General features: G+C 37.6%; 1 long non-coding RNA gene across 1 annotated transcript; it reads right to left on the reverse strand.

Annotated features, from left to right (window-relative positions):
• LOC132658782 (uncharacterized) lies at positions 1 to 7,657 on the reverse strand. Its single transcript, XR_009598815.1, has 2 exons — positions 7,108 to 7,657; positions 1 to 3,019 (listed from the first exon to the last, which is right to left on the reverse strand). It is a non-coding gene; the product is annotated as an uncharacterized LOC132658782 (long non-coding RNA).
• Positions 7,658 to 10,558: the final 2,901 nt, after the last annotated feature.

Here is a 10,558-nt window from a genome sequence, read left to right on the forward strand (position 1 = left end):
TTTGTGTTTTGGTTTTTATTTTTAATTGAAGTATAGTTGGTTTACAGTGTGGAATTAGTTTCTGGTGTACAGCAAAGTGATTCAGTTATATGTGTGTATACTTTTTGTTCTTTTATTACATACACATTTTCAGATTTCTTTCTATTATAGATTATTACAAGATATTGATATAATTCCCTGTGCTATACAGCAGGAACTTGGTGTTTTATATGTAGTGGGCATATGTTCATTTCAAGCTCCCCTCCGCCCCTCGCATTCTCCTTTGGTAACCATAAGTTTGTTTTCTATGTCTGTGAATCTTTTTTCTGTTTTATAAATAAGTTCATTTATATAATTTTTTTAGATTCCACATATAAGTGATATATTTGTCTGACTTTACTTAGTATGTTAATCTCTAGATCCATCCATGTTGCTGCAAATAGCATTATTTCATTCTTTTTATAACTGTATATATATTACCACATCTTTATCCATTCATCTATCAATTAACACTTAAATTGCTTCCATGTCTTGGCTATTGTAAATAGTACTGCTATGAACATTGAGGTGCATGTGTCTTTTTGAAGTAGAGTGTTCTTTGGATCTATGCCCAGGAGTGGGATTGCTGGATCATATAGTAACTAGTTTTTCAAGGAACCTCCATACTGTTCTCCATGGTGGCTGTACCAGTTTACATTCCTGCCAACAATTTAGGAGGGCTCCCTCTTCTCCAAACCTTTTCCAGCATTTATTCTTTGTAGACTTTTTGATGATGACCATTCTGACTGGTGTGAGATTGGAGCATTTATTTTCTGTTTTTCCAGTATAATACTTGTCCCCCTGAAACTCAGATTATTTTGTTTGTCTTATGATGTAGTTGAAAAGGAAGCAATATATTTCTTAAACCCTTATCTCTTTCAAAATTGAGGAAAAGATGCAGACCATGGTAGCTACATGTATTATTTAATATTTATTTGGTTGGAGGTATGGAGAGAGTGCCTTGTTTGCAGAAGGGAAGTGTTTACTTACTAATGACCTATGTGGTTGAAAATTGTCACCTGCCATATCAGTAAACAAAGGAGGATGTTGTAGCCTGCAAGCCAGCAGCCACCCCTAACTGTGCATCCTGAGGTGATAAACAATGGAGAAAAGCAGGATACTGGCCCTACTAGTTAAGGTGCATATCAAAAGAGTAATTTTGGTGAGCCCATACGCACAAAAGCGCTTTAGAATCTGGTTTCCTTTAATTAACTGTATTTTTTTTTTTTTTTAAGTTCAAGCTATCTGGTTTTTATTGCAAAACTCCTGCTCCCTTTCAGAGCAGTCCCTCAGAGCTACCTAAGAGGCTGTCTTCTGGGGTTAAGGCCTCAATTTTGTCCACCAAATAAAACAATTCTCAACTGTTAGGTTGTGCATTTTTTTAGTCAACACCTACTGCATTCATTGATGTTACCTAGTAAGAATGGAAGCTTGATTTAATGATTCCATAACCTAGACGATTGTTACATCCTCATTTAAATCTGACATTCTGAGTGTCCATGAGATGATTTTGTGACATAGGTGAATTTAAAATTATTTTGCCTTTGAGGGCCTGTTTATGATGATGAAGTGATGGTGTTAATAAAACTGACCAGGCTTCCAAACAATAGCATCAAAGACCCATCTAGTGAAACACAGCCACAGGCAGGGAGGACCAACACGTTAGAACTGATCTTTACTTCATAACTTTCAACAAAGTTTTGTCATGCACCCAAAACAGCACCTTCCTTGTTATCCTCTAGAGTAATATTGCCTAAGGTGATACCACCATGTTAAGAACTCTAGGTAAGAATGTATAAGAACTCTAGGTAAGAATGTATAAAATCTGTCCTGTGTTTTGTTTAGATAGGACTACAGATTTTTTTTCTCATTTTTACTGTGTTGAACCAAAATGATATTATGTATTTTTAATTCAGAAAAACATTTCAAGAATGTTAGATTCAATATGTTCAGATAATGCAACCAGAACTAAATCAGTTTATGCTTAAATAAGGATCTGTATTAGGGTGTGATGGATGGAAAATATGGCCATTAAGATCAGTTTTTCTTTATTATAAAAATACTTCCATCTACTAGAAAATTTATGAAATAGAAGTATGGAGAAGAAAAAATATCCCATAATTTTACTATATACTACATCTTTCTGTATATGTGTATATAATTAAAATTTTCGAAGTATACTGCTTTTACACTTTCATATTTTCCCATATCAATATATGCTCTTTGAAGCTAATAGCAGAACAATGTCTGAATATGCCATAATTCATTCATTTCACTTTGGTATTTAGTCTGTTTTCAGTGGTCTGTGCATTATAAATAATGACTTCATGAGTATCTTTATACATAAATATTTACCTGAATCTGATCCTTTAGATATATTTTTATGAATGGATTATAGAGTGAAAGGGTTGAAGTCCTTTTTTTTTTAATTATGAAAGTATGATAACACAGGAGACTTGGAAAATACAGTTACATATAGTTCCACTATAACAATTATTTCTAAAGTAAATTGAGATTTTTAGTTGGAGTTTCAATATCAAACTCTCAAAAATTAATAGAATGAATATACAGAGAAGTAGAAAGATATAGTAGACCTAAAAAGCACTGTGAACCAATTCAGCATAATTAAGATTTATACAATCTTCATGTAACAGTAGTATACAAATTCTGCTCAAGTTCCAACCTAGACAGCATATCCAAAAGCGGAGACATTACTTTGCCAACAAAAGTCTGTCTAGTCAAGGCTATGGTTTTTCCAGTGGTCATGTATGGATGTGAGAGTTGGACTGTGAAGAAAGCTGAGCACCGAAGAATTGATGCTTTTGAACTGTGGTGTTGGAGAAGACTCTTGAGAGTCCCTTGCACTGCAAGGAGATCCAGCCAGTCCATTCTAAAGGAGATCAGTCCTGGGTGTTCTTTGGAAGGAATGATGCTGAAGCTGAAACTCCAGTACTTTGGCCACCTCATGCGAAGAGTTGACTCATTGGAAAAGACTCTGATGCTGGGAGGGATTGGGGACAGGAGGAGAAGGGGACAACAGAGAATGAGATGGCTGGATGGCATCACCGACTCGATGGACGTAAGTTTGAGTGAGCTCTGGGAATTGGTGATGGACAAGGAGTCCTGGCGTGCTGCAATTCATGGGGTCGCAAAGAGTCAGACAAGACTGAGCGACTGAACTGAACTGATAAGACTATAAACTAGGAGACACTGGAACATATTTAAGGAAATAAAACAAGATGCAAAAATTTAATGGTCTAAAGATATTGAAATTATACAGTCTGTTCTCTTATCACTGTGGAATTATGTTAGAAATCAATATCAAAAGATATTTGAAAATAACCCACACATGTTCAAGTGCAATTTACCATTTACCAAGAGAGATCTTCAATTTAGCCATCGAAAGCCTAAATAAAGTTAGACTGAAGAAAAAAAAAAAGGTGATTGTGAAGAAGCATTTAAATGAGAAAATAGTATCCAAATAAATTAATATTAATGATACTTTAAACAAAATCCCATAATTGAAAATTAAATGTTCACTTTTAAATGATGGGTGTATCTAAGAAGATATAACAAAGAAAATTAGAAGATATTTGTAATAGAATAAAAATTTTTTAATTTACCAGAATTTGTTGCATGTAGCTGAAGCTGCTCAATGCAATTAAATACAACGTGGAGTCATGAATAAGGTATGAAAATAAATAGTGGACATTAACAAAATTTTGTGTAAGTTGAATAAATTTGGACTTAATAATAGTGTATCACTTGTTAATTTTTGGATTTTCTTTTTACAACATAACATTTCTTTATATTCTCAGAATTGGATTAGAAGTTTCAAGCCTCATTCAATTTTTTTTTAATCACTAAGATAATAAATTTTCTAGACTTTGAGCAGTAATACTAGATGCCAAAATACATGAAACTATATCAAGTTTTCAGTGAATATAGATTAGAAATCTAGCATTCTATTCATACTAAGTCAAACAAGTGGAATCAAAATGTCATGAATTATTTAGCTGGACAAAAATTCACAATTTTTTTAAAATATATATATTATACATTATACACACACACACACACATATATATCAGTTCAGTTCAGTTGCTCAGTCGTGTCTGACTCTTTGCGACCCCATGAATCACTGCACGCCAGGCCTCCCTGCTGGCGACGGAATGAAACACCAACACTGCAGAGTGGTTTGAATCTTTATATTTTAACACTTGCTTCTTACAGCTGCTTTATTTTATATCCCTTGCACAACAACCTACAGGGCAAGCTGCCAAGCACTATGATTCAGAGACTATACAGTGTGCAGGCGCAGGGTGAGATAACCTTTACCTTGACTTATTTACGGCAGCTAAGACTTTGTTTTGGGGAACTTCCTTATCAACTTAGAATCCGTTTTGTCCCTGGGTCCATTCCTTTTGAGGAATCAGAGAAACATCCTTGTGTGCAAGAAATGTTCTTTTCCCACGGGAACAAACAGGATTCTTAGCTGAATATCTCGTTTGCAAGAATGTTCAGCCCTGGTTGAGAGTCTCGTTTGCAAGCACTTCTCAACCTTCTTTATACCTTGTTCCCTACATCTCCCCCTTTCTTTTCTTGTAGATGCTGAATAAGCGCTTGAATACGGAAAGCTTTTTCTTTCAATTGTTTTCCGTTTTGCCAGCGCTGGTAGACTATAAAAGCAATAAAACATAAAGCAACAATTAACAAAGTATTCACAAAGGATGTTGTTAACAATGCAGATACATGCCCTAAAGGATTAAAGTTATCTAATCCTTCTTGAAGACTCTTCAGTTTATCAGAACCAAGAATATCAGGCAGCATCTTACTAAAAGTTGACAATATAGTTTGTTTTAATTCCATAATTTCAGCAGTTAAATTTTGGTGTCCCACTAAAGACCTTTTCACCTTTTCTCAACCCTCACTCATATTAAAGGGAGCAGGGGTTACACATAGGTGAGATGAGTTCCAATCACATTTTAACACACTCTTTGTAGCTAACACAGTCACTTGATCTCCTAACCAGGAAACAGTGTGTTGTGAATTCAATACATCAGTAGCCAATTGAGTGTCCAAATCATGCTGTTGTTGCCACAATAAATGAGCATCTTTATGCCACTCCCTGACAAAATCAGCAGTCTGTATGTCCTGATGCAAAGCAAGACCTGCTACAGTTGCTGTTGCTGTTACTGAAGCCATGGCGAGAATTGATGCGATGACAATGCCAAGCATTCTTCGAGATCGATGGAGAAGAGTTTGCACAGCATTCAAAAGATGAGTAACAGCAAGAGTCTGACCAAGGTCGAGTAAGATTAACAGGCAACCAAAGTTCAGTCCGTGTTTTCACAATGACCAAAGAGTAATTATTGGAATGGACCATCTTGTTTTCAACATTTTCCCACCAGGAACAATTTATACATTGAGTCAAGTTACAATCAGAACGTGATATAACTCCCAAAATTTCATTCCAAATCCATTGCCCATACAGTAAAGAATAAGGAAATTTTACACATGCTATAGCAGAGTAAGATTTATTAATATGCAAATGAACTTGAAATGGCCATTTAAAGTAAAGTTTCCCGTCCATATAGTAAGGTTACCTGACACTGCCTATGATTATACACTGGAATAGTAAAAGCAAATTCATTTCTATCTTTTATTTGCAAAGGAATATTAAAAAAACAATCCTTCAAATCTAAAACCATCAAAGACCAATCTTGTGGAATCAAAGCAGGAGAAGGGAGACCTAATTGCAAAGCTCCCATAGGTTCTATACATTTGTTAACTTCCCTTAAATCAGTCAGCATTCTCCATTTACCAGATTTTTTCTTAATGACAAAAACAGGAGAATTCCAAGGAGACATAGAAGGTTCAATATGGCCAGATTGAAGCTGTTCTACTAATTGTTCTAAAGCCTCGAGCTTCACTTTTGGAAGCGGCCACTGCTCAACCCATTTAGGGACATCAGTTAACCATTTCAATGGGAGAGCTCGAGGAATCTGAGCAGTGGCTACAAGTTTTCCGACGAGATGGTGAGCGTTGTTCCTAAAGAAAATAAAAGATCTCTTCCCCAGATATTAATAGGTATATTAACAATGTAAAAAGAAATAAATACTTTCTTTTCATTAGACAATTGGCATGACAAAGGTTGAGCGCTTCTCCACGCATCTGCTATTGATCCTAAGCCTGTTAAGAGGAATTTTTTCTTTTTTCCAGTCATTAGGCCACTGCTGGAAATAACTGAAACATCTGCTCCTGTATCCACTAATCCTTTAAACTGTTTATCTTTAATAATCAGTGACATTAAAGGATGAGAGTCATTAATAAGCATTTCCCAAAATATACTTTTTCCCGTACTTTTAAAACCATTGACTCTCCCTACCTCAGTCTTGTCAGCAGCTACTGGAAATAGGGATGCGTAAGGTGGTGCAGAAGGGTTAACAGTCTTGGAAGTTTGTTTTTTATTTAATAAAACCTTTTAAAAGGCAGTAGTCATTGCCTCTACAGAATCTGAATTTTTTTTTTTAGAACTCACATCTCTATCTGGCTCAGTGGATGAATCTATTATCATCCAGAGGTTTGGGCGGAGGCTGAGGTGAAGCCCCCTTCTCAAGATAACATGAGGCGGCCTCACTGTAGCAGCCATTGCTTTTAAAGCCTGTGTTATAGCTCTGCATAGAGTCCACAGCCTTAAAGGAATCACATTTCCTTTTTGATGCTGCCTTCTTAACTCCTTCTGTACCACTTTCCATTCCTTTAAATCCAGCTGTACTTCTGTTTGATATTGAATCCAATAGCAATGCTGCTCTATAAGACAGAACAACTCACTCAAATGGCGAGTAGACGTTTTAATTCCTGTAGAATGCAGGAGCCCCTTAACCAGCTCCATATATTGTGACTTTAAAGACTGGGAATTCCCCATGGTTTTTTCTTTTTCTCTTCTCTTTTTTCTGTTCTTTTTCTCGATAGTCCCCCTTTCAGCGTTTCGCCCTGGGGTGCTCACCCTTTCGGATTTTTATTCTTTTCTCTTTTTCTCTATTTCCCGAAAGTCCCCCTTTCAGCCTTTTGCCCCGGGGTGCTTACCCTTTCAGTTCCGTTGTGCCCCACGTTGGGCGCCAGATGCTGGCGATGGAATGAAACACCAACACTGCAGAGTGGTTTGAATCTTTATATTTTAACACTTGCTTCTTACAGCTGCTTTATTTTATATCCCTTGCACAACAACCTACAGGGCAAGCTGCCAAGCACTATGATTCAGAGACTATACAGTGCGCAGGCGCAGGGCGAGATAACCTTTACCTTGACTTATTTATGGCAGCTAAGACTTTGTTTTGGGGAACTTCCTTATCAACTTAGAATCCGTTTTGTCCCTGGGTCCATTCCTTTTGAGGAATCAGAGAAACATCCTTGTGTGCAAGAAATGTTCTTTTCCCACGGGAACAAATAGGATTCTTAGCTGAACATCTCATTTGCAAGAATGTTCAGCCCTGGTTGAGAGTCTCATTTGCAAGCACTTCTCAACCTTCCTTATACCTAGTTCCCTACACTGGGCAGAACATCTCGTTTGCAAGAATGTTCAGCCCTGGTTGAGAGTCTCGTTTGCAAGCACGTCTCAACCTTCTTTATACCTTGTTCCCTACACCTTCCTGTCCATCACCTTCTCCCGGAGTTCACTCAAACTCACGTCCATTGAGTCAGTGATGCCATCCAGCCATCTCATCCTCGGTCGTCCCCTTCTCCTCCTGCCCCCAATCCCTCCTAGCATCAGAGTCTTTTCCAATGAGTCAATTCTTCGCATGAGGTGGCCAGAGTACTGGAGTTTCAGCTTCACCATCATTCCTTCCAAAGAACACCCAGGACTGATCTCCTTTAGAATGGACTGATTGGATCTCCTTGCAGTCCAAGGGACTCTCAAGAGTCTTCTCCAACACCACAGTTCAAAAGCATCAATTCTTTGGAGCTCAGCTTTCTTCACAGTTAACTCTCGCACCCATTCATGACCACTGGAAAGACCATAGCCTTGACTAGACAGACCTTTGTTGGCAAAGTAATGTCTCTGCTTTTCAATATGCTATCTAGGTTGGTCATAACTTTTCTTCCAAGGAGTAAGTGTCTTTTAATTTCATGGCTGCAGTCACCATCTGCAGTGATTTTGGATACACAAAAACTTTTCTACTGTCCTTGATAAAGGCTTGAGAAAGAACAACAACAGCAACCAGCAAACTATAATGGAAACATGATTAACCTAACAATATAAAATAATTACATACAATTTGGGAGGTTTAGTAGAGTAACATGGTAAGTGGACATGCATATATGCACATGTTCTCATCTGTCCAGCCAGTCTATTTCTTTTGGTTGGTGCATTTGATCTATTTGCAGTTAAGGTAATTATCAATATGTATGATCCTATTACCATTTTCTTAGTTGTTCTGGATTTATTTTGCATGGGTCTTTCCTTCTTTTGTGTTTCCTGCCTAGAGAAGTTTCTTTAGTATTTTTTGTAAAGCTGGTTTGGTTGTGCTAAATTCTCTTAACTTTTGCTTACCTGGAAAGCTTTTGATTTCTCTATCATACCTGCCAACCCACACCTTTGTAGGAGACTCTCCAACACTCACAGATAGGTCTAACTCAATCTCCTGTGGGATCATTGCTCCTTTCCCCTGGGTCCTGGTGTGCACAATGTTTTGTATGTGCCCTCCAATAATGGAGTCTCTTGCTTCCCCTAGTCGTGTGGAAGTCTGGTCTTCAAGGTCAGATTTCCTGAGGATTCCCAGTCCCTTTGTTGGATTCCTAGGCTGGGAAGCCTGACATGGGGGTTCAGAACCTTCACAACAATGGGAAAACTTACTTGGTATTATTGTTCTCCAGACTGTGGATCACCCACCTGGCAGCCGATTTTAATTTTATCATGTCTGTGCCCCCTCCTACCATCCCATTGGAGTTAGGGGAACTCCACTTCCATTGGAGTTACTCCCATTGGAGTTTTTTGTCTTTGGACTTGGAGTAGCTTTTTTTTTTTTTTGGTGGTTTCTAAGATCCTCCTGTCAACAGCTGTTCAAAAGTTAGTTGCGATTTTGATGTTCTCAGGAGGAGATTAGCACAAGTCCTTCTACTCCACGATCTTGAATTGGAAGCTCAGAGTTGAAGTCTTCATAGCTCTTTTTTTTTTAAATTAATTAATTTATTTTAATTGGAGGCTAATTACTTTACAATATTGTGGTGGGTTTTGCCATACATCAACATGAATCAGACATGGGTGTACATGTGTCCCACCATCCTGAAACCCCCTCCCGCCTCCCTTCCCACCCTATCCCTCTGGGTTGTCCCAGAGCACCAGCTTTGAGTGCCCTGCTTCATTCATCGAACTTACACTGCTCATCTATTTATATATGGTAATATACACCTTTCAATGCTCTCTCTCACATGGTCCCACCCTCGCCGTTTCCCACATAGTCAAAAAGTCTGTTCTTTACATCATGTCTCTTTTGCTGTCTTGCACATAAGGTGGTTGTTATCATCTTTCTAAATTCCATATATATATGCATTAATATACTATATTGGTGGTTTTCTTTCTGGCTTACTTTACTCTGTATACTAGGCTCCAGTTTCATCCATCTCATTAGAACTGTCTCAAATATGTTCTTTTTTATAGCTGGGTAATATTCCATTGTGTATATGTACCACTGTTTCCTTATCCATCTGCTGATGGACATCTAGATTGCTTCCATGTTCCAGGTATTGTAAACAGTGTTGCAGTGAACATGGAGGTACATATGTCTCTTTCAATTCTGCTTTCCTTGGTGTGTATACCAGCAGTGGGATTCCTGGGTCATATGGCAGTTCTATTTCCAGTTTTTTAAGGAATCTTATCTCTGTTCTCCATAGTGGCTGCACTAGTTTGCATTCCCACCAACAGTGTAAGAGGGTTCCCTTTTATCCAGATGCTCTCCATCGTTTATTCTTTATAGACTTTTTGATGGCAGCCATTCTGGCCAGTGTAAGATGGTACCTCATTGTGGTTTTGGTTTGCATTTCTCTGATAATGAGTGCTATTGAGCATCTTTTCACGTGTTTGTTAGCCATCTGTATATCTTCTTTGGAGAAATGTTTGTGTAGTTCTTTTCCCACTTTTTGCTTAGGTCTTTCTTTTTTCTGGTATTGAGCTACATGTATATTTTGGAGATTAATTATTCATCAGTTGTTTCATTTGCTATATTTTCTCCCATTCTGAAGGCTGCCTTTTCAACTTGCTTACATTTTCCTTCATTGTGCAAAAGCTTTTAAGTTTAATTAGGTCCCATTTGTTTATTTTAGTTTTTATTTCCATTACTCTGGCAGGTGGATTATGGAGGATCTTGCTGTGATTTAGGTCAGAGAGTGTTCTGCCTACGTTTTCCACTAAGAGTTTTATAGTTTCCGGACTTATATTTAGATCATTAATCCAATAGAATGGGAAAGACTAGAGATCTCTTCAAGAAAATTAGTGATACCAAGGGAACATTTCATGCAAAGATGGACACAATAAAGGGCA

The sequence above is a fragment of the Ovis aries genome, chromosome X (genome assembly GCF_016772045.2).
Source record: "Ovis aries strain OAR_USU_Benz2616 breed Rambouillet chromosome X, ARS-UI_Ramb_v3.0, whole genome shotgun sequence".
NCBI classification, from domain to species: Eukaryota; Metazoa; Chordata; class Mammalia; order Artiodactyla; family Bovidae; genus Ovis; species Ovis aries.